The sequence below is a fragment of the Ornithorhynchus anatinus genome, chromosome 17, assembly GCF_004115215.2.
Source record: "Ornithorhynchus anatinus isolate Pmale09 chromosome 17, mOrnAna1.pri.v4, whole genome shotgun sequence".
Lineage (NCBI taxonomy): Eukaryota > Metazoa > Chordata > Mammalia > Monotremata > Ornithorhynchidae > Ornithorhynchus > Ornithorhynchus anatinus.
Genome location: NC_041744.1, coordinates 31407485 through 31434573, shown reverse-complemented (window position 1 = coordinate 31434573; position 27089 = coordinate 31407485).

Below are 27089 nucleotides of genomic sequence, written 5' to 3'. Positions count from 1 at the left end.
AAAGTATTTATTTTCAATTTGTTCTATTCAATTTTCATTGTAACCAAACAATAAAAATCAACCAACCTGGAACGACAAGTTCCAAATTATCTTGGCCTACTCAGTGCCTTAAATTCTAGAAGTTATAATTTCAGGCATTATGTAGGGTATTCATTCAAATACAATTGCACTGATTGACTTGGTATTAATTTACCTACAGGTGAGTTTACTCAGTTTTTCCATTCAATGAAAGCATTTGGTGGTGTTCCAATACTGGACACTTTTTACAAGCTAGCCAACATGTTTAGCTCTAAGTTCTTAGCTGTAGTTGGTAATTTCATTTCCTCTGAAACTTGTCAAGTCTCAAGTATGGTGGATGAACGAGATGTTGGCTGATTGTTGTGAATTAGTATGGTGGCAAAATTTGCCATGGAGAAATAGGGTAGATGAAATTTTAAGAGCAACAGCTATAAATGGAAACTATCGAAATTGCGCAAGTGTAGCTTGTCAGAAAACAACAGCACCACTCATTATGAGGATTCTGAGAGAACAATTTTAATGGTTTGGAAGCAAATGATATTCTATCTCAGGAATTGGAAACCTATGGTTTGTGAGCTCTATTTTGATTTTCTTGGAGCAAACTGCGGTGCTTGGGCTTGGGTGCCTTCTTTGATCTTAGTGGTAGGAAGGTGGCAATGCCATTAGGTTTACCCCATAATTCGGGGAGGGACAGGAAGTAGATTACCTACCCCCTTGCCCTCTGCCAGCAGGACACTGCGCTGCTTGGTTCAGGGACTGGAGGATGTTCATCAGTCTCACACAATAGGGCAAGCTGGAGTTACTCTTACCTTCCATATCTACATTTGGTGGTGACTGACCTCCTTTCATTTGTAAACTGACCATCTACCACTCCCAACCTTTACCATTCTCCCATCTGCTACCACCACCAGCAAGCAGTAACACCAGCAACCAGAGCAGATGAGAGAAGTGGCAAAAGTGGCACTCGGGAAGAAAGAGAAGAGGGGTGGGAGATAATCTTAAGTAACTCCTGCCCCTGGTCCTGCCTCAATAGCAGAATTGTGCAGATTCTTTCTGTTCACAGTTGCCTCTCTCCTTCCCCAATCCAGTTACAAATGCATCTGCTTTCATGTTTTAGATGTGCAGGTTCTCTTCCTCCCTCACCAAAACTACCCCATGGAGCCTATATCCCTGCCCCTTCAAGTCCCCACCTCCTTCTCTAACCTCCCCAATGTGGGTTAGAGATCCTTCCCTCCAAACCAAGTCCTCCCCAGCTGAGTTCCAGGAAAGTCACTTCCCTTAACTGCCACTCTCTCTCCTGATCTCTCTCTCTCTCTCTCATTCCCTTTTCCCCTCTCTCCCTTTCATCCCCCTTTCTCTCTCTTTCTCTATCTTCTCATAGCTCTCACTCCCTTTCTCTCTCCAACTTAAAATGATCATTTCATAATTATACCTTCTCAATGAAGTATGTTACATCTATGCTTAATTTGATAATTTCTTCTTTGCCTAACAACTGTTTGGAGTTTACATTTTGTTTGACTCTCCTTCACAAAAAGGTTGCCAACCCCTAAATTCTATTTTATTTTATTCTAAAAATATACGGTGTGGGTTTTGTATGGGGAAAAAAAGGTTGAGGGGACTCAAACTGGATGAAATCATGATAAAGGGGGTTTGGAAAGTTGCTGTATTTTCTATTCTAATTGAAATAAAGTCTATTTTTGGGGTTAAAGGATAATTGTATTAATGTATTAATAGTATTAATGATTGGATGAATGATCTTCAGACCTTTCTATGAAAATCAAGTAGAGCATTGAACAGTTCATCTGGGTGTTTTGCTTAAAGCATGTCTTGAATGATTGTTAAGCTGTCTACTTGAAGAGAATGAATCAGAATTGCTCCATTTCAAAATAATAAATTCTGGTATTTCATTGCTTAGTATGTATGTGCCATTGTAATGTATTAGCATTGTACTAAGCTCTGGAGCAGGTAAAAGATAAGCTGGGTGGATGCAGTCCATGTGCCACATGGTGCTCACTGTGGACAGGGTATGTATTTGCTTACTCACGCAAGCACTTAGTTCAGTGGTCTGTGCACAGTAAGTGCTTCATAAATATGACTGACTGAATGGATAGTCTAAGGGACCTTAGTTGTGTAATTCACACCCAGCTGTATCTACCTTTTGTAGAATTCTAAAATAAAAAGATGGTCAACTATCCCTTGGTTGTTCATCTATTCATCATAGGGAAATAAGGAAGCAATGCCACAGCAGCGTTTTACTAGACAAGTACGGTATTTGTTCAGCACTTTCTACATGATAAACATTGTGATAAGTGTTGCTAAACCTAATAGAAATAATAATTGTGATAGTAAAGTGTTTGCTATGTGTCAAGTAACTTGAGTGATTTGGCCAAGGTCACAGAAGCAGTGGAGCAGGCAAGAGTAGAGCCAGGGTTAAAAGCCAGGTTTCCTGACTCCCAGTCCTACATTCTTATCACTAGGCCACCCTGCTTCCCAGTGTGTTTCCCAGATAGTGAGTTTAATAGCTTTGACAAAATTGAAATAGTAACATTACTCAGATATTTGCTGTAGTTTTGGATGCAGAAGGGATTATACTTTGTGGCCCTAAAGCACTAAAATGCTATTAGCATTTTTCCTCGTTATATATATTCCTTATATATTCTCGAAGGAAGTGCATTAAAATATCTAGTAAACAAAAGCTGACTGCTTATTATTCAGTGTAGTAAATTGAAATAAAGTAGACTCTGAGGAATTGACTTTGTTTATTTTGCTTTCTATTTTGCTATTTTGACTCTTTTGTCACACTTGACATTTATTCTCCAGTAGCAATTTAGAGTAGCTTGTTTCAGTGATTTACAGTTGCTATTACATGTTTATGTAATAAACTAATCCAACTGTGTTAAGTGATTAGAAAAATGCTCTGTCAGATGTACATATCCTTTACCTTACAATTGTCATTTCTGATAACCATAAGGTAATCCAATTGCTAGTTTGTGGCCCCAACAGAAAGACATTTATTCAGTGATCTAGATTATTTCCAGTAATACTTTCATGTGACCTGTTCAGACTGTATTTTTTTTTCCTGTTCACAAATTTCCATCAGGCAATCTGTGTGGATTATTCAACACATCACCAGTCTTGACATTTAAGGGAAGTTGATGGCAAAATTCATTCATTCAGTCATAGTTATTGAGCACTTACTGTGTGCTGAACACTGTACTGAGCACTTGGGAGAGTACAATACAACAATAAACAGACACATTCCCTGCCCACACCAATTTTACAGGCTAGAAGTGTTGACAGACTTGAATATAAATAAATTATGGATATGTTACATAAGTGCTGTGGGGTTGGGAAAGGGAATGAATGAAGGGAGCAAGTCAGAGTGTTGCAGAAGATAGTGGGAGAAGAGAAAGGGGGATTTAGTCAGGGAAGGCCTCTTGGAGGAGATATGCCTTCAGTAAGCCTTTGAAGCGAGGAAGAGTGATTGTCTGTCAGATCTGAGGTGGGCGGAAGTTCCAGGCCAGAAGGAGGATGAAAACGAGGTTCAGGGATGAGATAGGTGAGATCAAGGTATAGTGAGAAGGTTAGCATTAGAGGAGCGAAGTGCAGGCTGGGCTGTAGTAGGAGATTAGCAAGGTGAGACAGTAAATTCTGTCCAGTCTTCTGGGTTAGGATTAGGGTTTCATGCAGCCTTTTCTCCTTTTGCTTCCTCTTCTCTAGCTTTTCCGGTCTTGAGAATTTTAGCTGTTCCTTCTTTGGAGAATGGGGAGATGGGAAAAAAATCGGGGAAGGAGAAGGGGATGAACCCCAAATAGGGAGTATGAAAATATTTTCTCTGTTATGAAGTGTTATGAGTGTAGAAAGTTGTCTTTATATTGATAAGTGTAAATTAAGTAAATGCTACAGGAAGCAGATTACCTACATGTCCATCACTGACTTTCAGTTACAGATAAAACCTTATTAAAATGACCAGGACATACCAGGATGATCCATTCTTGTAAGATAAAAGAAGCCTGTTAAATTGACATTGTCCCACCCTGGAAAAACAGGGTTATAGCATTATTATAGGATTAGCTGTTTTGTGTAAACTTCATAAGGAGTGGTGTTGGCTATCCTGTAAGAGCTGGATGATCTCACCTCAGGAAATTCAAATTGTTCTTAGGGGAAAGCAAACAAGATAACAGCTGTTTAGCTTTTCGTTCTCACACCATCTCCATCTGGAGAAACCAATAAGGAAGTTATAGAAATTGCAAATCCCTACAAATCTTTGGCAGATAAGTGCAAAAGAATCAGTACTGCAGGAAGCAACTCAATCAGATAGCTGGGTCCATCAGAAACTATCCCAGAAGATACAAAATTTTTATGGTAAGCAAATCCTGTCCAAATATCTACATGATGTAAACAATGTTTTTGAGGTATTTCGGTCCTCTGGAGCAGCAAAATACTCTAAACATTTGGTTACATTGTACTCTCTCAACTATGTACAGTGCTCTGCACAAGGTAAGTGCTCAATAAATATAAATAAATGGATTGATTCATTTTGATACAAAAAATGTTACTGCATTTATTCCTCCAACCTGTGATTGATTTTCATGTCTATCTCCCCTACCAAATTAGAAACTTCTTGAAGGCCGGGATTGTGTCTTCCAACTTGATTGTATCGTACTCTCCCAAGTGCATAGTCCAATTCTCTACAAACAGAAGGCATCCTACTGGATACATCAGCCATTCAATCAGTGGTATTTCATTCAGTCAACGAGTCAAATTTATTCAGTACTGTGTGCAAAGCACTCCACTATGCACTTGGGAGAGTTGGTAGACATATTTCTGTGTGCCGAGAGCTGAATTAAAATGCTTGAGAGTAAAATGCAGTAGAGTTGATTGATGCCATTTCTACCCACAAGGAGTTTGTTTGCTTTTATTAAGATCTAGAGATGATAATTCTATTTTCTAAATCTTAAAGGAACTCAGTGTAGTAGAATGAAATAAAAGACAAACTTTTCCAGGAGTTCAAAAACTATGTTTCACTGGAACCAGTAAACAAGCAAAATTCAAACATTATAATAAACTGCTTCCCCATCCTTCAAGGAGTCCTGTTTTCTAGGTTTCATACAAAATTTATTTTGTCAGATCCAAAGGTTACATAAGTGCCTTATGTTTTTTCCTGGTAAATATAAAAATGGCATGCCCCAAAGACTCAGGTTTTTTTATTCTCCAGTTTTCCTCCATAATTTGAGGTTGAATACAGTATGCTGAAAAGAAAGGAAGCCTTCAGACCTCACAAACAACCAATTTCACAGTATAAGCAGTCAGAAATAGAGCTCAACTCTCCTTAGTAATACACATCAATGAGTTCAAAGAAAAACCTTTTTTTTGGAGTTTGAGCAATGTTTCTTTTCCTTTTAAAAGAAAATTATCAGAAGAAGATGGGATTAGGACATTTCAGAGCCATCCGAGGTATTTTCTGTGTATGAACTTTGAATTTAACAAAGCCCTAAAATCAGTTAAGATCCAGTAACTGGAATTCATTTTGTTTCCCTAGTATATTTATTTTGTATTATTGTATCACCACTGACCCATCTGATTACTCACTAAATTTAAATGAATGAGGATTAGTTTTAGAAGGGCATTGCTTGCTGTTCACCCGCTACCAAATCAAGCCCAAAATCTACCATAGTAGATTGACAGAAAAATGTTTTTTAAAATATTTGCTAATTCAAAAAACACCTGAAAATATTGAGTGATAGAGAAATGCTGTAAATTTAGATCTGATATCTGTAATTCAATTGAGCATGGAATGTCAAATGAATAAATAGTTTAAGAAATTTGTGTCTCTATCATTCAGAGAGGTTACAAGTTAATGGATAATGAAAAGCTACTACAATGACAGATGCATGTCTCTTGATCTAAGTCTGATGAAGTGTATTCTGTTTCTGGGAGTCATAAATGGAAGATAAATAAATGCAGAGTTTATGGAAAAGGAAGAGTCTCATTTATAGCTATTAAAAATGTAACATTAGGTGTGAAATAGGCAAATTAATTAAGGAGATAAATTGATTCTCTATATAGGCATTGTCAGCTTAAAGTAGAGAGTACAATATTTGATGTAAAATGCCATTCCCAAAGTGCTGTTTAGGAAGCTCACAGCTAGAGCAGGGTGCTCTAAAATGGTTTTCAAAACTGGGATGGCAGGTATGAAATGTAGAATAGACCACAAACCCCATGGTGAAAAGGGGATGCCTTCACCTTAGTCTTGCCAGAAGCTGTTGGGGAATTCTGGGAAGACACTGGCTCTTCTTCCTGCCTAGATCTTCTGAAAAGACTGGAGAGGAAGTCAAGGTGCTGGAGATTGCTGAGATGATGTGCTTAGAGGAGAACTCCTGGTGAAGATTACACCATAAGAAAATCTCCCCATTGGAAAGTATTTCTCTACTGCATAAACCATATGTGAGGGCAAAAAAAAAGCTAGGGTGAGTTAATTTAGCTGTTATTCTTAGATTCAGCCCTTTATCCAGCCACTTACCGTAGTATACCTTCTGGCAGCCACATGACAAAGAACATGGTATCTGGTTTGTGGTAATCAAATTCACTCCTATCCACCTCGGCACTTTAAAAGAGTACTTGGTACATAGTAAGCACTTAACAAGTACCATAAATATTATTCTTTCTTTTTTTTGGTATTTGTTAGATGCTTACTATGTGTCAAACACCATGGTAAACCCTGGGCTAGACATAAATTATAGGTTGGACATAGTCCCTGTCACACACAGGGCTCACAGTCTAAGTAGGAGGGAAGATAATAATTCAATTGTATTTACTGAATGCTTACTGTGTATAACAGAGTTGGTAGACCTGATCAAGGTTTAACTGCAGACTTTCTTTCCTGATGTTGGCTCTGCCCTTCCCCTAACCTCTTGACTGTTCCACCACCACAGCATCCAGGGGAGAAGGATTGGGTATGGTGTGAGGCAGCCCTGAGAATGGCCAGGAAAGTATAATTTCTAGAAGAAGAAACTGGTGGTGGTGAATATTAATAATAATTTTGCCAGGTACCAGTAAAATAATAATAACTTTGCTAGGCAATAATAGTAAAGTGTCAGGCACCATACTAAGCGCTGGGGTGGATACAAGCAAATCAGGTTGGATACAGTCCATGTCCCACCTGGAGCTCACAGTCTCCATTTCCATTTTACAGATGAGGGAACTGAGGCACGGATAAGTGAAGTGACTCGTCCAAGGTCAGACAGCAGAGAAGCAGCGTGGCTCAGTGGAAAGAGCACGGGCTTTGGAGTCAGAGATCATAGGTTCGAATCCCAGCTCTGCCACTTGTCAGCTGTGTGACTTTGGGCAAGTCACTTAACTTCTCTGTGCCTCAGTTACCTCATCTGTAAAATGGGGATTAAGACTGTGAGCCCCACGTGGGACAACCTGATTCCCTTGTGTCTACCCCAGCGCTTAGAACAGTGCTCTGCACATAGTAAGCGCTTAACAAATACAAATACCAACATTAAGTGGCTGAGCCGGGATTAGAACCCATGACCCTCTGACTCCCAGGCCCACGCTCTATCCACCTTCTTCTCCTCAATCCAATAATAATAACTCTAAATTTTGTTTTTAAGTGCTTACTATAAGCACTTAAATATATAGAGAATATTACCGGACACATAGTGAAATTGGTTAATAAAGGGTAAGAGGAAAGGTGATTCATAAACAGTTTAAATAGAACATAGCTTCTGTTACCACTGAGTGAAATTCAAGGTTGTGGAAAAGCAGTATGCTCTTTTTAAGCAGTCTGTATGGTTCAGATTTCTTTATCACTTGTTTGACATTTATCAGTGGTCATTAGCACCTTATAGGGAACTAATTTGTAAATGCTTAAAGTCATTATCTAATTTACAGTGAATTTAAGCAATGTGATTGGTTTTCTCTGCAATGCTAATGAATTACTGATAACAGGATTGCCACACATCCTGCCTTATTGCTTGAAACAGCATTGCCTTATGATCATAACAGACACATTATGGAAACTGTTCACTCTCTTAAAAAATTGCATCTTGGCAGGATGTCTGCATTATTCCTATTACTATTAAGCACAAAAGAAAAGACAAAGAAAGAAGGTGAGCCATAACTGGCCAGAATAATTTCTCCATTTTTCTCCTTTATGGAGAAATTTTCTTCTTTGTGGATTCTGATGTGTGCCTATTCATTTCCATTATGAAAAAAGCATAAAGTCATGGCTATAACAATCCTCGAAAACCTGTCCAAGATTTTCTCTGCTTTAGAAAAGCTGCAGAAATGAAGGTAAATGTAGTAAAACTGTAAATTATGAGGCTCCTAGACACTAGAACATTTTCGTATTTTCATTTATATGTAATCTATTTCCAGATATATTTCTATATTGAGTTAAAATGATAGCATCATTTGACCATAGATTTTTAAGAAAACATTTTTTTAAAAATCATCCGAAGTATTTGTTTAGCAGCATACTTACTGAGGGTAAGAATTCACTAACAGATTGGAAAATGAAAATAAGAGAGGAAAAGTGTTCATTATCCCCCAGAGCGCATAATGGCCCCTTTTGCATATGTTGGAGTAAAGGAGAGATATGTAGAATTCGACCCTCTTAGACATTCTATCCTTTGGTATGATAAACTGCCGCAAGACATTTCAGTTTGTTACAGGTAAGTGAGTTTAATGTTAATGTTCAATTAGTAGTCTTAGAGCAGAAATGGAGAAATTGGGGGTCTCGAGTGGGTTGGGTGAAAGCAACATGACATAGTGAATAGAGCACAGGTCTGGGAGTCAGAAGATCATGGGTTCTTATCCCAACTTCTCCCCTTGTCTGCTGTGTGACCTTGGACAAGTCAGTTCACTTCTCTGGGCCTCAGTTACCTCATCTGTGAAATGGGGATTAAGATGGTGAGCCCCACATGGGACAGCTACTGTTTCCAACTCGATTTGCTTGTATTCACCCCAGCACTTAGTATAGTGCCTGGCACATAGTAAGTGCTTAACAAATACCTTCATTATTAAGGGACCAGGATGAGAGTTGGGAGTCAGGTTGACAGGAATATAGTGAGGATAGAGACCGACAATGTGGCAATAATGGGAGCAGAACTAAGACACTGTACAGGCAGTCGCAGGGAGCATGGCTGGGAATGAGACTGCAGGGGGCGGCAGTCATGCTGACATCCTTGCAACTAGTGTGGGAGCAAAGGACGAGCATATAAATGGAAGAATAAAGCTATAACCCATCATTTTTTTTCAATTTGATCTTTTTATATAATGGCATCTCAGAGAATCAATTAATGGAATTTATGTTGATCGCCGACTGTGTACAGAGCTCTGTGCGAAATGGAGGCATAGGAATGTTCTCTCCCTTCAAGGAACTGACAATTTGATGGTAGACTATCAGGTATAAATTATTACAAGTAATGAGAGCAGGAATAAGACCAATATAATTTGTAAGAATTAAATAAATGAAGTAAACAAACATACCTGTACAAATCCTGATGAGGTTGGTATAAAAACATAAGTGTTAAGTGTAGCGATTGTGTTGGCATAACAGGATGAATTCATTCAACGTTTTGTGAATTCATTAGGGTAGGCATCCTGGAGGAGGAGAGACATTAGAAGGTTTTGAAGAGAGTTTCAGGAAAGCACTAGAGGTGGGAAATTTGAAAGCCTGTTGAAAGCCTGGTGACCCTGGGAGGAGAAAATGTATAATAGTAATAATTGTGGTATTCGTTAAGCACTAAGTGGCAGACACTGTACCAGGTGTTGCAGTGGATACATTCAAATTGTATTGGACACGGCTCCTGTCCCACGTGGGGCTCACAGTCTTAACCCTCATTTTACAGATGGAGTAACTGATGCACAGAATACTGCATTGACTCGTCCAAGATCACACAGCAGGCAAGTGGCAGAGCGGAATTAGGACCCAGGTCCTTTAGACTCCCACACCTGGGCTGTATCCACCAGACGATGTTTGCAAAATCTATGTTTTGGAATAAAAACGATGCTAATGCTACTTTAAAATAGCCATGTCCTATGGCTGGATCCATATGACTGGAAAAATAACTGGGGAAGGAATAAACCACTGTGCTTGATAAGATCTACAATTCTTTAATATTTAACCTTATATTTTACCTTTATTTTGATACATTTGTGTCTGCTGATTGGAGAAGTGTTTTCTCCAATTTGGCTAGGTTTCAGCTATGCCTTTCCTTCCATTTCTGGTCTAGTTCTATATTAACAAACCATGCACTTTAGTTAAGATAACTAAATTCAATTCAATGTGAAACCTGTACCTCTTTAAGACCACCTGTCTTCCCAGCCCTTGTGGAAACTTCCCCTCCACACTAAATCCTAGCTATAAGCTGGAAAATTCTGTATAGGTGCAAAGCAAGCAAAACTAAATTTGATAATTTAGGAATTATCAATTAATTACATTTATTGGGTGCTTACTGTGGGCAGAGCACTGTACGAAGCACTTCGGGGAGAGTGCAAGTGTAACAGAGTTGGTTGATGCAGATTCTTTCATTTAGATGAAGCTGCAGTGTAGTTGCAGAGGAAAATTCATTCCATCCAGCTTAGGGGGTATATCCAAACATAAATTTATGAGTGTCTATATCTTGAGGGCTGATTTTCTTCATTTCACTCTGGGACATTTTCACCCATTTCAGTGATGAGTTCAAGTAACAATGGACAATAACAAACAAAAGTAGTATTCATTTTTCTCAGTGGTGACAGAATATCTCTTGATGGAGGTTCAATGTAAATTTCAAGAGAAAAATAAATTTACAGGCATAATATTCTTCACTCCGTTAGAACCTGCATTAGTATGTACTATGAGTAATTGTAAAAGCTCTCAACTTCATCTTATGGGTTAGCCTTCAAGCCATAAAAAGTGAATTGTTTCACCCACAACAGCACATCGAAGAACAGATTTTATGCTGGTGACTTCTGTAAGTCCCTGGCCACATAGGAAGATAAAGAATGCAAAGTTAAACATGTAAAAATTCCATGTTGGCATATTTTATAACCCATTACCTATGGAGTGAGTAATGTACTCCACTACGAGCCTCAGTGTACATTTATACACATCTAAAAAACATTAAGTAGATATATAACATTTCCACAAGTATGTTTTTTTTTAAAGACCCTTTTCAGAGATGGCAAGACAAAAAGAGAACACATTAACCCAGGAAGATTTCTTCCTGACCCTTGGTCAAGGCAATCAGATTCAACTGGAACTCAGCCAGAGTATGTGAAGCTATTGCTGGTTCAACATTGGAGGCAGTCAAAAGGTGCACACAGGGTGGAGAACATATGATAATTAGTTTTTCAACCCTTGGGAGGGTTTAGCTGGATTTGGGAGTGTTTAGTTATTTACACTACCCAGAATGATTTCTTCAAAAGTGACTATGAGTTCCAAACAATACGAGATTGCATAATAATAGTGAATCACCTATAATTTAGGCATGGTTGTAGACTCTCACTAATCTTTTACTAAAATCACTTAACTTGAGATTTCAGTAATACTTTAGGTCAGTGCTGAATCTCTCATGACAGTTCTATTTCTCCTTACTTGTGAAAAAGCTATAATGCCTTTTTCAGTTACCTACATCTGTTCACATTTTTTTTTAATACCAGATCCAAATTCTAGCCCCTTTTGGCTTAGTTTCAGCCGGGATACTATCTGCCACTCTCATTGCATGAGTAGTACTGATAGTAGTAGCATTTTTGAAATCATACTTGGTAGGTATTGGGTGGGTGTAGTGGGTGGCATGGAAGTTCAGAAAAATCAAGTGCTACATTCCCTGCTCACAGGAGGCTTACACTCTTAGGGGAGAGACAGCCATAATCATAAATATAAGTGTAGTCACTATTATTATCATTGTCAAAACAAAGGCCATCCATTCTAGCTATTTATCTCCACATGGGCACATGTAAACACACACACATGACTCTCTAGATATCACATATATCTAATGTAAACCATAAAAGATGACCATATGTAGTTATATTTCAAATGAATTCTCTTTTAAATGGGGCACTGCTGAAACCCTGTTCCTAAAACTCAGCTCTTCAAAATTTGTATGAAAGACAGTGGTCATCCCTAGCAAGCAGAAACCCTTGTTGGGTTTTCAGTATTCACATTCCCTTTTGTTTCTTTTATGTGATGAGTTTATATTCTCCTATGAGTTTGGTATGTCTTTCTTCTTTAGCAAAGGGCACAATATTCACACAAGCACAAGGCTGGTATTTCATCCTGAAAAATGATCAAAAGGAAACACTCTTTAGCACAGTGGGTGGTTTAATTCAGTACAACAGGAACTTTATGCATACTATAAATATAAGTAGGTTCAAAGAAGATATGAGTATATAAATGGGCAAGGAGTCCTTAATTAGCCAAGAGGAATATAGAGGTTAAAAGTTAGGGATGATAGAAGTTCTGTTCCTGACCATTATGACAGATGTCAACAAGGCAGCCTTACTCTAGTCTCCTTCTTTCGATTATTCTGGTAACAGAATAATGAGCTGGTCTCACTCAGCAGTGGAATTTGTAAGATTTGTAAGATTTTATTTTTCAAATATACAGGATTTTTCAAAGCGTTCTTATATTCCAGAATTGGGAACTGATTAATCATTTTGTATTTGGAAAATGTATTTATCTTGGCAAATTGCTTTCTCAATAATCTATTTTTCTCTTGAGAATTTAAGAATGTGAACTAAGTGGTATAATCAGTTGTTGTTGACATTACAAATCATCTACAGCTGGCTTGATTTTTCTCTCCAGGAAGCAATCTTCATTTTTGGTCTATGTGTAGTGAATTAGTAACTTTGTACCATTTGGCTATTTCGTTTATTCACACTTCGACATTTATCTTAATTTAAAAGAAGCGAGGCTTAGTGGAAAGAGCATGGGCTTAGGAGTCAGAGGTCAAGGGTTCTAATCCCACCTTTGCCACTTATCAGCTGTGTGACTTTGAGCAAGTCACTTAACTTCTCTGGGCCTCAGTTACCTCATCTGTAAAATGGGGATTACAACTGTGAGCCCCACGTGGGACAACCTGATTACCTTGTATCTACTCCAGTACTTGTAATAGTGCTTAGCACATAGTAAGCAGTTAACAAATACCATAATTATTATCATTATTATTATTTCCAGTCCAGTTATCTTTATTCTCTGCATTCAAGAAAAGCTGTATATCTACCTCACCCTTAACTGACCTTTAAAAATGTATTTTCCTATTATTTCTTTATCAAGTCAGTTTTTCTTACACTACAATGATTTTGCATATTCCTAATAGGAAAAAAAAATTGAATCAATCCATCATTCAGTGATACTTACTGAGTGGGCAGAGAATAGATCTATTGTTATATTGTACTCTCCCAAGCACTTAATACAGTGCTCTGCACTCAGTAAGCACTCAGTAAATACAAGTGAATGAATGAATGAGCATTTACTGAGTGCAGAACACTGTACTAAGCACTTGAGAGTACAACTCAACATAGTTGGTAGGTACCTTCCCTGTCCACAAGGAGCTTATAGTCAGAAGTTACTAGGCCCTAGTAGCTGCAATTGGTGTGGGAAAGACCAGTGCTGTACACACAGTAAATGCCAATAAATATCATTGATGATGAACACATATCCTTTTAAATAATGAAAAGTTTTGGTTTGTAAACAATTATGATTTCTTCAGTACTTAGAACAGTGCTTGGCACATAGTAAGCGCTTAACAAATGCCATCATCATTATTACAAAATACCTTGGGAGGTTTTGTGATATATTAGCTTGTGTTCCTCTGTGACTGACAGCTTCTTTGTAGAGTGGCAAGAATGGGTGTTTTCTTCAAATTTGATGTGAAGGTACATCCCTATGATACATCCCTATGATTTGTAGATCAGACTGTGGAATGCTTTTTTAACATCTCAGCTGTATACATTTATGGGTTATGGGATACCCAAAGAAATTAGTTGATTTTTTTTCATAAATTGCCATTTATCAATGCATTATATATTTATATATGTCCTTCCTGTAGGAGAACGACAGTATCTACAGTGCATTTTCCTAGTATTTGTGAGTATGGGTAATAAAACCAATGTGAGACTTGCAAACCTGTATCACAGCCACTATATGTAATATGTGTAATATGGCCACTATAGACATGGTTGAATTTGTCATTTATAGTGGCTGATGTTGTTTCATTTCTTCTTGTGGTGGTAGTTTTCCCAAAGCCTCTACTCCTATGCAGTGATTCCATGTTAATTGTGCCAGGCTGATCCAGGTAGGTTTGGAAAAATGAGGTAAACTTCATGTGTTAGAAGAAAGTTCTATAACATTTCTATATAAAATTGTGGGTGAGAGATGGGTACCACAACCAGCAAATGATAGGAATAATTCTTATCAACTTGGCTAAATACTAGGTTTTCTTAGGCTTATCAGTCAAATTGAAATTTTATCTTTACAGTTTCATCCCTGACTGCAGATATATCTCTTCTGACATGTTCAAAACTGTCCAAGCTAGTGGACTGCTGGATGGGTTTCCATTTTGGCTAAGGCCGCAGGAGACATATGACGAACACTGATAGGCAATGGTTATGCTATCTGTTAAGTGCTTACTATATGCCAGGCACTGTACTAAGCACTGCTGTGGATACTAGCAAATCAGGTTGTACACAGTCCCTGTCCCATATAGGACTCACTGTCTCAATCCCCATTTTACAGATGAGGTAATTGAGGCACAGAGGAAGTGAAGTGACTTGCCCAAGGTCACACAGCAGACAAGCGGCAGAGCCGGAATTAAAACCCATGACTTTCTGACCTTCAGGCCTGTGTTTTATCTACTACACCGTGCTGCTTCGAAAGGTAACAAATCCTGCCAGTATAACATCATAAAATGAATAACTTCCTTTTCTAGGGCTCATGTGAAATGAGTAATAGCACAGTCAGAAAGGACAATATGAAAGGCGAAGGGTTTTAATTAAAAAAAATGATTTCTACAGATTTTAATAAACATCACCAAAATTCTTCCTATTTAGTAAGAAAACAAGACTTGTTCCTGGAATGAGGAAGGAGTTCAGGCATTTTCTGAGGCTCTCCCATGACTACACCATGTCAACCTACATGATAAACTTAAATCAAATCTGAAACCAACCTAAGAAACTCAATCTCTAGACACAAACTTCCATAAAATAGAATAAAATGTTGTGTTTACAATTTCATCAAAGCTTTCACTGACCCACAAAAAAATTCAACCTAAACCTTCCTGGCTTGAAACAAGAATGGCTCCTTCATGTGAGTTAAAGTGGTTTTGAGTCCCATAATGAAATACTGCGACGTTGCTCTCAGAGGGAACATTGACTGGCAACACTTCTAGAAAGGAATTTGGTATTGCTGTGAGATTAGGAATCCTGATTGCATTATGTTTTCATCATTCTGCAGGGCAGGCTGATTGTCAAGCCGCTGTCAAAAAGAGTGACAGATCTGTATCCACAGCCCTGGCAAGAACATAGGGTGGACAAATCTTTATATTTTTATCTCACGACTCATGGCTATATTGTGTTCAGGCAACCCTTTTAAGAGATGCAATTTTTTTCCTTCACTGTTAGTTGGAGATTAAAAATTATTGATCTCAACTCTCCTATTTTTGAAGGGGGCATAAGTTTAAGTACATGGAGTCTTGTTAGTCAGAGATGTCATAAAGAAGATGAGAGTTGTGATTTGTTTGTTTACAGCAACTTTGATGTAACCTACTAAATTTACAGCTATTGAAAATATGGAAGCATCCAATATGAAACTTACTCTCAGGAAGCATCAGCACCAGCTTTTCACAATGAGCTTTGAGACAAAAAGGAGGAAGACTTTTTTCTAGAGGTAGAGCTGAGAAGGGAAGGGATACTTTACAAAGACCTCAGAGTGACCAACAAGTCCTCCCCAATTGTCAAATTTGAAACCTTGGCATCATCTTTGACTCCTACCTTTCTCGCAACCTTCTTATTCAGTGGTCCCAAATCCTGTAGGTTTTCTCTCCACAATATTGCCAAAATCTCCTCCTTCCTTTTTTTTTTTTTTGGATGATCTTCATTAAGCACTTAGGATCTGCTAAGAACTGTGATAAGTGCAGAGATAAATAAAAGATAATCACATAAGACTCACTCCTTATCCCAAGTGAGGTTCACAGTCTAAGAAGGTAGGAGGATAGGTATTTTATCCCCATTTCACAGATGACGAAACTCTAACTCCAAGAAATTAAATGGTCAAGGTCGTGTAACAGACAATTGTCAGAACTGGGATAGGACCCAGGTCTCCTTATTCACAGTTACCTGCTCTTTCCACAAAGTCATGCCTTGTATCCATTCCATCCAAACACCCCTCATGCTGATTGAAATACTTATCATCAGCATCAGCCTCCTCACTGATCACCCAGTTTCCATTCTCTGCTTTCTCCAGTTCCACTCTACTGCCACATCAGTATGTTACTAACAACTAAGCACTTGGATACTAGTTATTCTTTCCTATTTTCCCCACCGCCACAACACCCTGAAGCATTTAAGTACGTATCTTTAAACTCTGCTGCTTTCCCCTATCTGTAATTTATTTTACGGCCTACATTCCAGATAGGAAACTCTTTGAGGGCAGGAATGCTGTTTTGTCTTGACTTATGCTGTCTAGTGGTCTCCAACCCATAGCAATAACATGGACAAATCTCTCCCGGAACACCCCATCTCCATCTGCAATCGTTCTGGTAGTGTATCAGCAGAGTTTTCTTGGTAAAATTAGGGAAGTGGTTTACCAATGCCTCCTTCCAAGCAGTAAATTTGAGTCTCCTCCCTTGACTCCCATGCTCCTGCTGCCCAGCACAGGGGAGTTTTAACTTGTAGCAGATTGCCTCCCAGTCGCTAGCCACTTGCCCAAGCTACGGGTGGAATGGGTATACCTCTGCTTGACTCTTCCTCCTGTAGTCAAGACTGGTAGAGTACTGGAAACTCTCCAGGTGCAACCCTGAGGGGAGAGGAATGCTGTTTACTAATTACCAATTCTACTGTATTGTCCCAATTTCTCAGTTCAGTGCTCTGCTTAGTGTAAGCACTTACTAAGTACCCCTGATTAATTTATGTCTTCATATTTTTTCATTTAATAATCGCTCCATGTGGGCAAGGAATATGTCTACCAACTCTTATATTATACTCTCCCAAGTACTTAATATAGTGCTTTGCCCACAGTAATATGATTGATTAATTGATAATCAGTTCTACTGAAGAAAATATTATACAAAATCTAACTTCTTTTTCATAAAAACTGAGTCATCCACTATAATTCGCTCAGTTAATTTAGGTTGTTTAAAGCATTGAAAAACTAGCATTGTGTATACAATAGCAACATGGTTTTCACTTAATTTTCTTTCATCAAACTACTTAAAAATAATTTTGGTGCAGAGTATTATTCAGCAGTGCTTCTTTTACTCAAATGAGACCAAAACTTTGTACATCAGAACAGTGTCTCAATGCATGTGAAAGTTAAGCAATTTGATTTGTTTTTGTTAGAAATAATGCATTTTTGGATTGTTCTCTTTAAGTAGCTACCTGCTGCATAGTCATTCAGCCTTGAAAACTGTCTAGGGGAGCTCAGACACCCTGAACAGTCCCTTAATTCTCTGTCTGAGGCAGGCAGGCCACAGCTTGAATGGTGAGGCTGGTCAGTAATGTTCATTGCTCCCCTAAACACCCCATTAGTAATATAATTGAAAGTGTTTCTTGATTGAAAAAAATTCTCAAGGGCTTAGTAGAGTGCCCTGCACACAATGAACATGACAAATACTATTGATTGACTGATGATGGCTTGTGACCATTTCAGGGCTGTGCTGCTAGGGTTGTTAAAGTTCAGTGGTGGCTGGGAATGGCCAGGATCTGGGTAGCCTCAGGTACCTTGCTTCTAGCTGCAAACAGCCCTGGGAAAATGGTTGCCTGTATGGTTTTTTGGTTCCCACTTGGGGAATTGCCTATTGGGGGATGATGGAAGCTGGGTTGCTTTGGCCTGAGTTGCTGGTGAACTCAGGAAATATTTTAGCCCTCTCTGGGTCCCCTAAAAGGCCCGACAAGTCCACACCCATAACCCCTTGGCAGATTAGAGTTTTCAAGGTCTACAAATTGCAAATTGGCTTGCAGACCCCAGGAACTGTGCACTCCTAGATATGTGCTCCTAGTGACTTGTGGGAAATGGGATGGGAGGGTGGAATTCTACCCTTCCCTATTCTCATGGACAGTGAATAGCCTTTTTGGATTTATGATGAGTTGGTCTTCCCTGAGGCAAGGGGAAGGATTCAATTAAAAGTTAAAAATGAAAATTGAAATTGAAAATTTTGTAACATATTTTAGGACAGTGAGACTTCGTTTATGTTGTTGTTTTTTTTAAAGAAGAAATAGAATTGTCTTACTGAAGAATTTGGAAGGATAATGTTTTGGAAATTATGTTTTGAAATCATTCAAATTCTAAACAACAAGTGAAAACTCATTTGAATAAGACATTTATTCTCTGGATCCATATTCAGACTCTCCTATCTCAACACAACTGGAGAAGTTTATGGGCATAGAGACCTAATTGATGTCACTAAGGATGTCATCTGTGTAAACACTTCTGTAAGCACCACAGGTGTATTGTCCACTCTGGGAAATAAGAAAAGAGCATTAGAGGTCCCAGGCTGTTCACGTAGGTTTTATTATTCAAAGGTTGGATATGGGATTGAATTACAAAAATTAACCAGGTGAGTTAAAGGGTGCTACAGGGAGAAATAAAAAAGGGGAAATATCCCCTGGTCTATTAGATTCTGAAGCATCGTTAGGTACCTATTAATAGGGTTAGTAGAAAATTGATGAAATCTTCAATAAAACCAGCAATAATCTAAGGACTTTAGGGGTTGATTTAGAATATGAAACTCTCTATTCCCACACCTATCTTTTCCAACCTAATTTACATAACAAATGAATACTGCTTGCAGATTAAATGATTTCAGGTTTGCTGTTCTTATTGTATTTGATTATAAAGAATTACCCAGAGATCAGAATTGGAATAAAAACATTGGATTTCCTTGAGCTCCATCCATACCTTAAAACCCCTAATGAATACTCATAAATACCTCAAAATAAGTCCCTAATAGATGCAAATAATGGTAATGATGATGGTTGGGAGATGCTGCTGCTTCATTTATAATTTTACAAGGAAAGTAATGGATTTTCTTTGTGTCTGATCTTCCTTTAAGGTCACGGTTAATGCTTGATCTTCTTGAAGCTCTACTTTTTCCAGGTGGCAGTTCACTAGAAAAAAAACCCCAAAACCAAAAAAAACCTCAGCACTTTACATAGAATCACATTATGTAAATGTTGGGAAATGTAGGACACCGAACACATCCCTGTGAAAATAACTGTACTTTGAATTATGGATTCCAAGCTTTTTCATCCTCTTCTCCATTAAAATGTTAGCTCCATTTCAGTCTAATTTCATCATGAATTAGGAACATGTATATGTATATATATATATTTTTTACCATTCTCTTACTACAGAATATTGCGCCGGGCCTAAGCTTCATAAATACCAAGACAAAGTAACTAACTTTCAGAGCACACCAGTACTGAGATAATGATGATCTCCATTGTTTTGAGTAACAAACTCCTTGCCCAAAATATATATATACTCTTTCTCTCCCTCACACTCAGACTTGCCTCTCAGAGTTCTAAAAGTTATGACTGCTATAGGTTTTACACTAAAGTGGCTCCATTCCCCATAATTTGAATAGATTCATACTGTCTCTTGTAGGCAATCAAATAATATGCAGCCAACTCACTGTGAACCTAGTGTGCTTTTTAAATTGGAGAGGTGACTCATGATTTCAGTTTCCATGCCATAGTGTCTCACTATGTTTGGATGGATAAGTGAGAGATGCCTGAAATTGATTAGGCCATAATGTTAAAGTAATTCTTTGTTTTCTATAGTTAAAATTAGAGGAGGGAACCCCTCAGCGAACATGACTCTGGAGACATGCAGTGTTAGTCTAATTAAACCTGTTATAGTCATTTCTCTTTTATTTTTGGGAAGTCTGGGGCAGAGAACAAAACAGAACAAGAAACTTCTTGAAGTATGGTGATACATTAAAAGGATAAACCACGGTATTACTTTAACTTATAAGGCTCTGTTGTAGCCACCTTAGTGTATTTTAAGTAATTATGAGATCACTAGTATCCTGGTGCTAGTTCAAAAAATTTCTTTCCAGCTAAAGAAACACTTCAAAATACCCAAACTATATGTATCTTTGTTCAGGTTGAAATGTATTTAAAAGTTATCATCTATTTCTACTCATTTGTCACATAGTGTGGCACAATAAAATTAATTCTTGTGGAATTCACAATGAATTACTCTTGGATTTTAATCTTCAGTGCAGTAATGGTTCTCAGTTCACCCTTTTCGAGGAAACTGAAAGAGGTGTTGCCAAATGGTGGCATATGAAATATCTTTTCTATGAAGCGCTTAGTAAAAGTGCTCTGCACTCAGTTAGTGCTCAGTAAATACAATTGAATGAATTACAAGTGCTTAACAAATACCATAAAAAATTCTGAAAGCTAGGGGTAGCAGTTCTGGGTGGATCTGTATATGTGAGACTGGAGTGTATTTGATTGTAGGCAGGCACAAAGACAGGGTCATTTAGATAGATAATTATATTTACCTCACTGAATTTAATAATCACACATTTTGTGGTGTGGAATCTGCTTTCACCACTTCCTTGACAACTTGGTGTCTCCCCAGTGACCCACGCACCATCATCTTAGGGCCAGCTCTAGTGGGTACATGAGTTAAGCAATGGCCCCACAGGGCAACGTCAGAGAGCATGGCAGCCAGGCACGTGTGTCATCAGATGGGGCAGTGACACAATTCAGGTAAAATTATAAATTACTTGTCCCAAGTTGGCATCTGCACCTCTGTTAACAGGCTTTTAGGACCAGAGGTGAATTGCTCTGTAGCCCTGGGACATTAAGGATTCCCTGGAGGAATATTCTAGGTTTTGGGTTCGGATGGGTTTCTGCATCACACCATACGAAATGGTGTGGGCATGATGCATGACATAATGACGTCAAGTGTAACAATCCAAGTGTCCAAAGTTTAACAGTGACATCATATGGAATGGTAGGAGGTAGCAGATTTTACTCAGCCTCAGGTGGCCAAATATGTGAATCCAGCCTTGAGCCATGGGCTATGTTAATGTTTGTTTCTAAATTTGTAGTTAATTCTCAGGAATTTTCTACTTGGAACCCGCTCCCTGTGGGGAAAATGGCTAAGAAGCAACTGGCCACAGGGGGAGCCTCCTGAGAATTAATTTCAAATTTACAAATAACTGAAGGAAGCCACAGTGCCTTCTCCTTCTGCCAGGCTGCAAAACCAGCCGCTACATCTCCCAGGGTATTTTTCTTACCAGGGTTCACTCCTAGAAACCCTGATTAAAAAAAGGCATTTCCCAATAACGGGAAGAGACTTCTTAGAGAACTAAAATGAAATCCTCAAATTCACTAAAATAGAGTTGTTATATTTTGATCCCCACGACAGAATTGGTAGCACTTAAACTGAAGAAACATAACTTTGCTGTTGTCATTAAGGATATATGACCATTAGTAATGTCCTGCTGAGTCAGACCAATATGGCCCAGCTAACCCAGAATTATCTCTGCATCAGTGGAACATTTGAATAAATCATTATGACAGTTAAATACTTACAGTGTGCAAAACACTGTACTAAGAGCTGACAAACTTGCATGGACATTCATCCTGACCCAGTCTTTGGTCCATGAAGGAGCAAATCTAAAAGGGAGAGAGAACAGAGCCATAGGGAGAAAAATGTGAGCTAAAATGAGCAATTCAGAAACAGTAACCTTATGAATAGCAATTTGCAACTTCCACTAGGAAAAATAACCCAGGTTTTTCCTCTTTGCTCTCTATCTTCATCGTTTTAAAATTGCTTAAACTACCTTCCAATAACCTATAATGATTCTATTACCCACTACCTTATCTAAACAACTCTTATAGAAATTGATATTTTTTTTGCCTGGAGAAGAGAGCAGACCCATAAAAAGAAGCCAGCCAATGAAGATACTTGAAACCTATGGATAAGAATTTATGTTTTATGTAAGAAGAAATTGGAAACCATTGCAGGTTTTTGCAAAGTGAAGTGTCATGTTAGAATCAGCATTTTAGAAAGATATGTACAACTATGTGTAAAACAAGCCTGCTAGTAGGGAAACTGGGGGGACCAATATGAGCTTCTCTAAATTAGGAAAATCTGGTGTAAATGAAAAATTGGGAGAAACCACTTATCTAGGACTACAGTTAAGAAATATACTGTACATCTGGAGCAAAGTTAATTACATATTTCCTTGAAGAAGCCAGTTGCTTAATAGCAGCTTGCTGGCAGTAAAAGCAATACCCTTGGTATCAATAATAGTGTGAAATGCATGTTTGGGAGAAGTTAGTGATAGAAAAGCTTACATACGAAGACACAGTGCTTTTGATGAAGAATGACTTCCTTTTTTTGTTTTATTTTGTCAACTCTGAGCAGTGAATGCAGAATTACACACATATATCAGAACTATATTAGCAAAGTATCTATAAATAAAACCCCATACTTGCTTAAAATGTTCCCAAGTATTGCAAACATCCCCCAAACCTCTCCTGTATATTGTTTTGGAAAACAGCTGTATTGGCTTCTACTTCACTTTTCTGGCTTTTCCCTGCCCTCTCTTCCATCGTTCATTACTTGAAGCATGTGGAATCATTACCACAAGGAACAGAGTAGTCCAAAAGTATCATCAGGGTCCATAGGGGTTTTGGATTAATGGATATGCAAACCATAATGAGTTAGTGAAAAGCAAAGTTAGGAATGTAGAGGTGAAAAGTTAATGCTGCTGATAACTGGAGTATCCGTAAACAGTATAGTGCTCTGCACAGAGTAAGTGCTCCATAAATACCACTGATTAATTAAACATCAGAGGGCAACTACTGTATGATTTGTATCACAATTCTGTTGCTACTCTTGGAAGCAGTTTACTACTGTCAGTCACCGAGTCATTGGTATTTATTGAGCACTTGCTGTGTTCAGAGCACTGAGCTGAGCACTTGGGAAAGTACAATCTAAAAATATAATAGAAGTACCCTACCCAAAACAAGCTTACAGTCTAGAGCAGGAGACAGACTTTGATATAAATAAATAAATTACAGATATGTAAATAAGTGCTGTGGGGCTGGGAGGGGGAATGAGTAAAGGGAGCGAATCAGGGTGATGCAGAAGTGAGTGGTTGAAGAGGAAAGGAGGGCTTAGTCAGGAAAGGCCTCTTGGAGAAGATGTACCTTCAATAAAGCTTTGAATGGGGGAGAGTAATTGTCAGATATGAGGAGGGAGGGAGTTCCAGGCCGGAGGCAGGATTTAGGTGAGATGTCAGCCCCGAGATTGATGAAATTGATGTGTAGTGAGAAGGTTGGCATTAGAGGAGCCAAGTGCGTGGCTGGGTTGTAGTAGGAGAGTAGTGAGGTAAAGTAGGAGGGGGCAAGGTGATTAAGTGCTTTAAAGCTGATGGTGAGAAGTTTGATGCAGAAGTGGATGTGTAACCACTGGCAGCTCTTGAAAAGGAGGGAGTCATGGCCAGAACACTTCTGTAGATAAATGATCTGGGCAGCAGACTGGAGTGGGGGCTGGGAAGTCAGCAAGAAGGCTGATACAGTAATCAAAGCGGGTTAGGATAAGTAATTGGATTAACATGGTAGCAGTTTGGATGAAGAGGAAAGGGTGGATTTTGGTGATGTAAATGTTGAACCAACAGGATTTAGTGATAGATTGAATATGTGGGTTGAATGAGAAGTTATGGGTTCTCAAATTCTAATAGTGTTGTTTTAATTAGTCACTGAAAAACAAATAGATTATTTAAAAGAAGAGAACTTTAAAATGAATTCTCACTTGATAGTGAATGATAAATAAGAAAAAAAATTCAGCAGGAACTTTTAAGGAATAATTAATTAGGAGATTAACTTACAGCAGGTTCTGAAAGAGGTGGAGGCACTAAGACATCTTCTTAAAAATGATATTTGGAGACTCATTTCCATAGATAGCAGAAAAAGTGCCAAGGGTCTACCTTAAAAACTACAGAGAAAAAATTAAAGCTGCCAGTATAATAGATTCCACAGCAGGAAAACAATAAAAAAGTACTTAAGCACACACACACACACACACACACACACACAGAGTGGGAAACAAAGAAACCATTAGCTTGAAAATAATTTCTTAAAAACCAAGAAGTCATAAATATCATGTAAAGGTTCAACTCCATTAGCATGTGTCTCTTTATCTGAGTAACTTTTGCATTAGAGCTTGATCACTGTTAGATGATTTTACCATCATGCTGCTGTGGTCTTAGTAGTATAGCAATCCCAGTTGCAGTGAGCAAATTGGCAAATACATAAATTATGTTTTTAAATGAGTACTCTGGTTATTTGTACCTGACATTCTGTTTTGATGTTATCTTATTCCCTTAAAATATTTTTATGTTAACATCATTATCAATGTAGCATTAAGTGCTTACTCAGTTTCAACCACTGTACTTTGCTCTGGTGTAGATACAAATATTCAGGTTGAGCACAGAGCTCACAGTCTACATAGGAGAGAAAACAAGAATTGAGGCGCCATTTTGCAGAAGAGAAAAATGAGGCACAGAGAAGTAAAGTGACATGCTCTGGTCACAGTTCAGGCAAGTGGCAGAGTCAGGATTAGAATTCAGATCCTCTGACTACCATGTGCTTTGCATTAGGATGCACTGCTTTTCAGTAAATCCTTTTTCTAAGAACTAAACTAGGTTTATAATAATAATAATGTTGGTATTTGTTTAGCGCTTACTGTGTGCCAAGCACTGTGCTAAGCACCGGGGTAGATACAAGGTAATCAAGTTGTCCCACGTGGGGCTCACAGTCTTCATCCCCAATTTACAGATGAGGTCACTGAGGCACCGAGAAGTTAAGTGATTTGCCCAAGGTCACAAACTGACAGGCGGCGGAGCTGGGATTAGAACCCACGCCCTCTTACTCCCAAACCCAGGCTCTTTCCGCTGAGCCACACTGCTCTTATTTGACATATTTCATTTTAAAATTTATTTTTACTCCCTCTCTTGGTAATGTTGGAGGCAGACATTTTGAAAACATGTAAAAATACAATATTTAGGAAAAGAAACTGAAGAAAGTACAAATCTGGTCAATCAAGCAATCATATTTAACCTTTTTAAGTTAGGTGAATCTATGCTGCTGAGAAGCAGTATAGCCTAGTATAAAGAACATGAACTTTGGAATCAGAAAACCTGGGTTCTAATCTTAGCTATATCACTTGCCTGCTGTGTGACTTTAGCCAAGTCAGTTAACTTCTTTGTGACTCATTTTCCTCATCTTTAAAGCAGGGATAAAGTATCTGTTTTCACTTCCCCTTTAGATTGTGAGCCTGAGGTGGGACACGGACAGTACGCATTACCCCTATCCTTAATTTATTTTAATGCCTGCCACATTAGGCTGTAATCTGTGTTGGCAATGATTGCGTGTACCAACTCCATTGTTTTTCATCCTTCCAAGCACTTATACTGTAAGTATTCGATATATACCATTGAGTGAATGTATATTGCACTCTCCCAAACATTTAGTACATTACTTTGCACACAGTAAGCGCTCAATAAATAAGATTGAATGAATGGCATATAGCAAACACTTAACAAATACCACAAATTACCATTATGGAAATTGAGGCATTTCATGGCTTAAAAATTGCAGAACAATTCCAATTAGTTATTAAGGTTTTTTAGCCTAAAATATCAGCTCATTTTGGCCACTGAGGGGCAGCAGTTCTGTGAAGAAAATTGAGTTAAAAAAACTATAGATGTGTAAAGTTTTGGTCCTCTTTTCCCTTCTCTCTTCCCCAAATTGGGATGGTTGTAGTCGGGGGGGGTCGTTGTCTGAATTAACACAGATATGAATGAGTTAGAGTTTCATTCTTCCCAGATGACAGAGGATCTTTGACCCCAAATTTCTATCTAGTATTATTCCACCCTATCGAGTCAAGGAAATCTAAAGCAGGAGGCCTACTGTTATTCATAGATTTTTCAAGCGTTTTGTATGACAGTACTACTGCAACATAACTTACTTTAGAGCCCATGGCAATATCAATCTCTATTCTGTTTTATGCAATGCAAAACTGCCAAAGTAGACATTTTTCTAAGATGAAACTTTAGAAAAACTGTCCAAATCATTTAAACTCTTCCTAATTTGTCATACTGTACTTCACTGGAGCAGTGTGGCCTATCAATCAGTCAGTCAATTAATCAGTGGTATTTATTGAGTATTTACTATGTTCACAGCACTGTACTAAGTGCTTGGGAGAGTATGGTACAGCAGAATTAGAAGATATGTTCCCTAATCATAATGAGCTTACAGTCTGGAGGAGCTTAGTGGGAAGAGCCTGGGCCTGGGGGTCAGAGGACCTGGGTTTTAATGTTGGATCTGCCACTTACCTTCTGTGTGACCTAGACTATCACATAACTTCTCTGTGCATCAATTCCCTCATCTGCAAAACAAGGATTGAATACCTGTCCGACCTCTTATTTAAACCGTGAGCCCCATGTGGAACCTAATTATCTCCTATCTACCCCAGTGCTCAGTACAGTGCTTGGCATAAATAAGCACTTAAAAAATCACCATTACTACTAATTATTATCAAACTATGGTAATAGTTGTTATTTATATCCAGCCAATGCTCTCCTGGTTTTTTTTCATCAGCAGTAGGTTTTTAAGGTGTGGGATTTTATTTTCCCTGTTGTTTTGATATGCAAATATACCCCTTTCGCTGCCTCTCCTTATTTATCCCATTCATCAAGGAAGAAAATACCATAATCTTAAAAAATGTTTGCCTCAGTTTTACCTGTATGTTTGCCTATTAGAGATGAGATGAATAGTTGAAATATGAGGTCCAGTGGCAGGTCATCAAGAGGCTACCCATCAAAGGG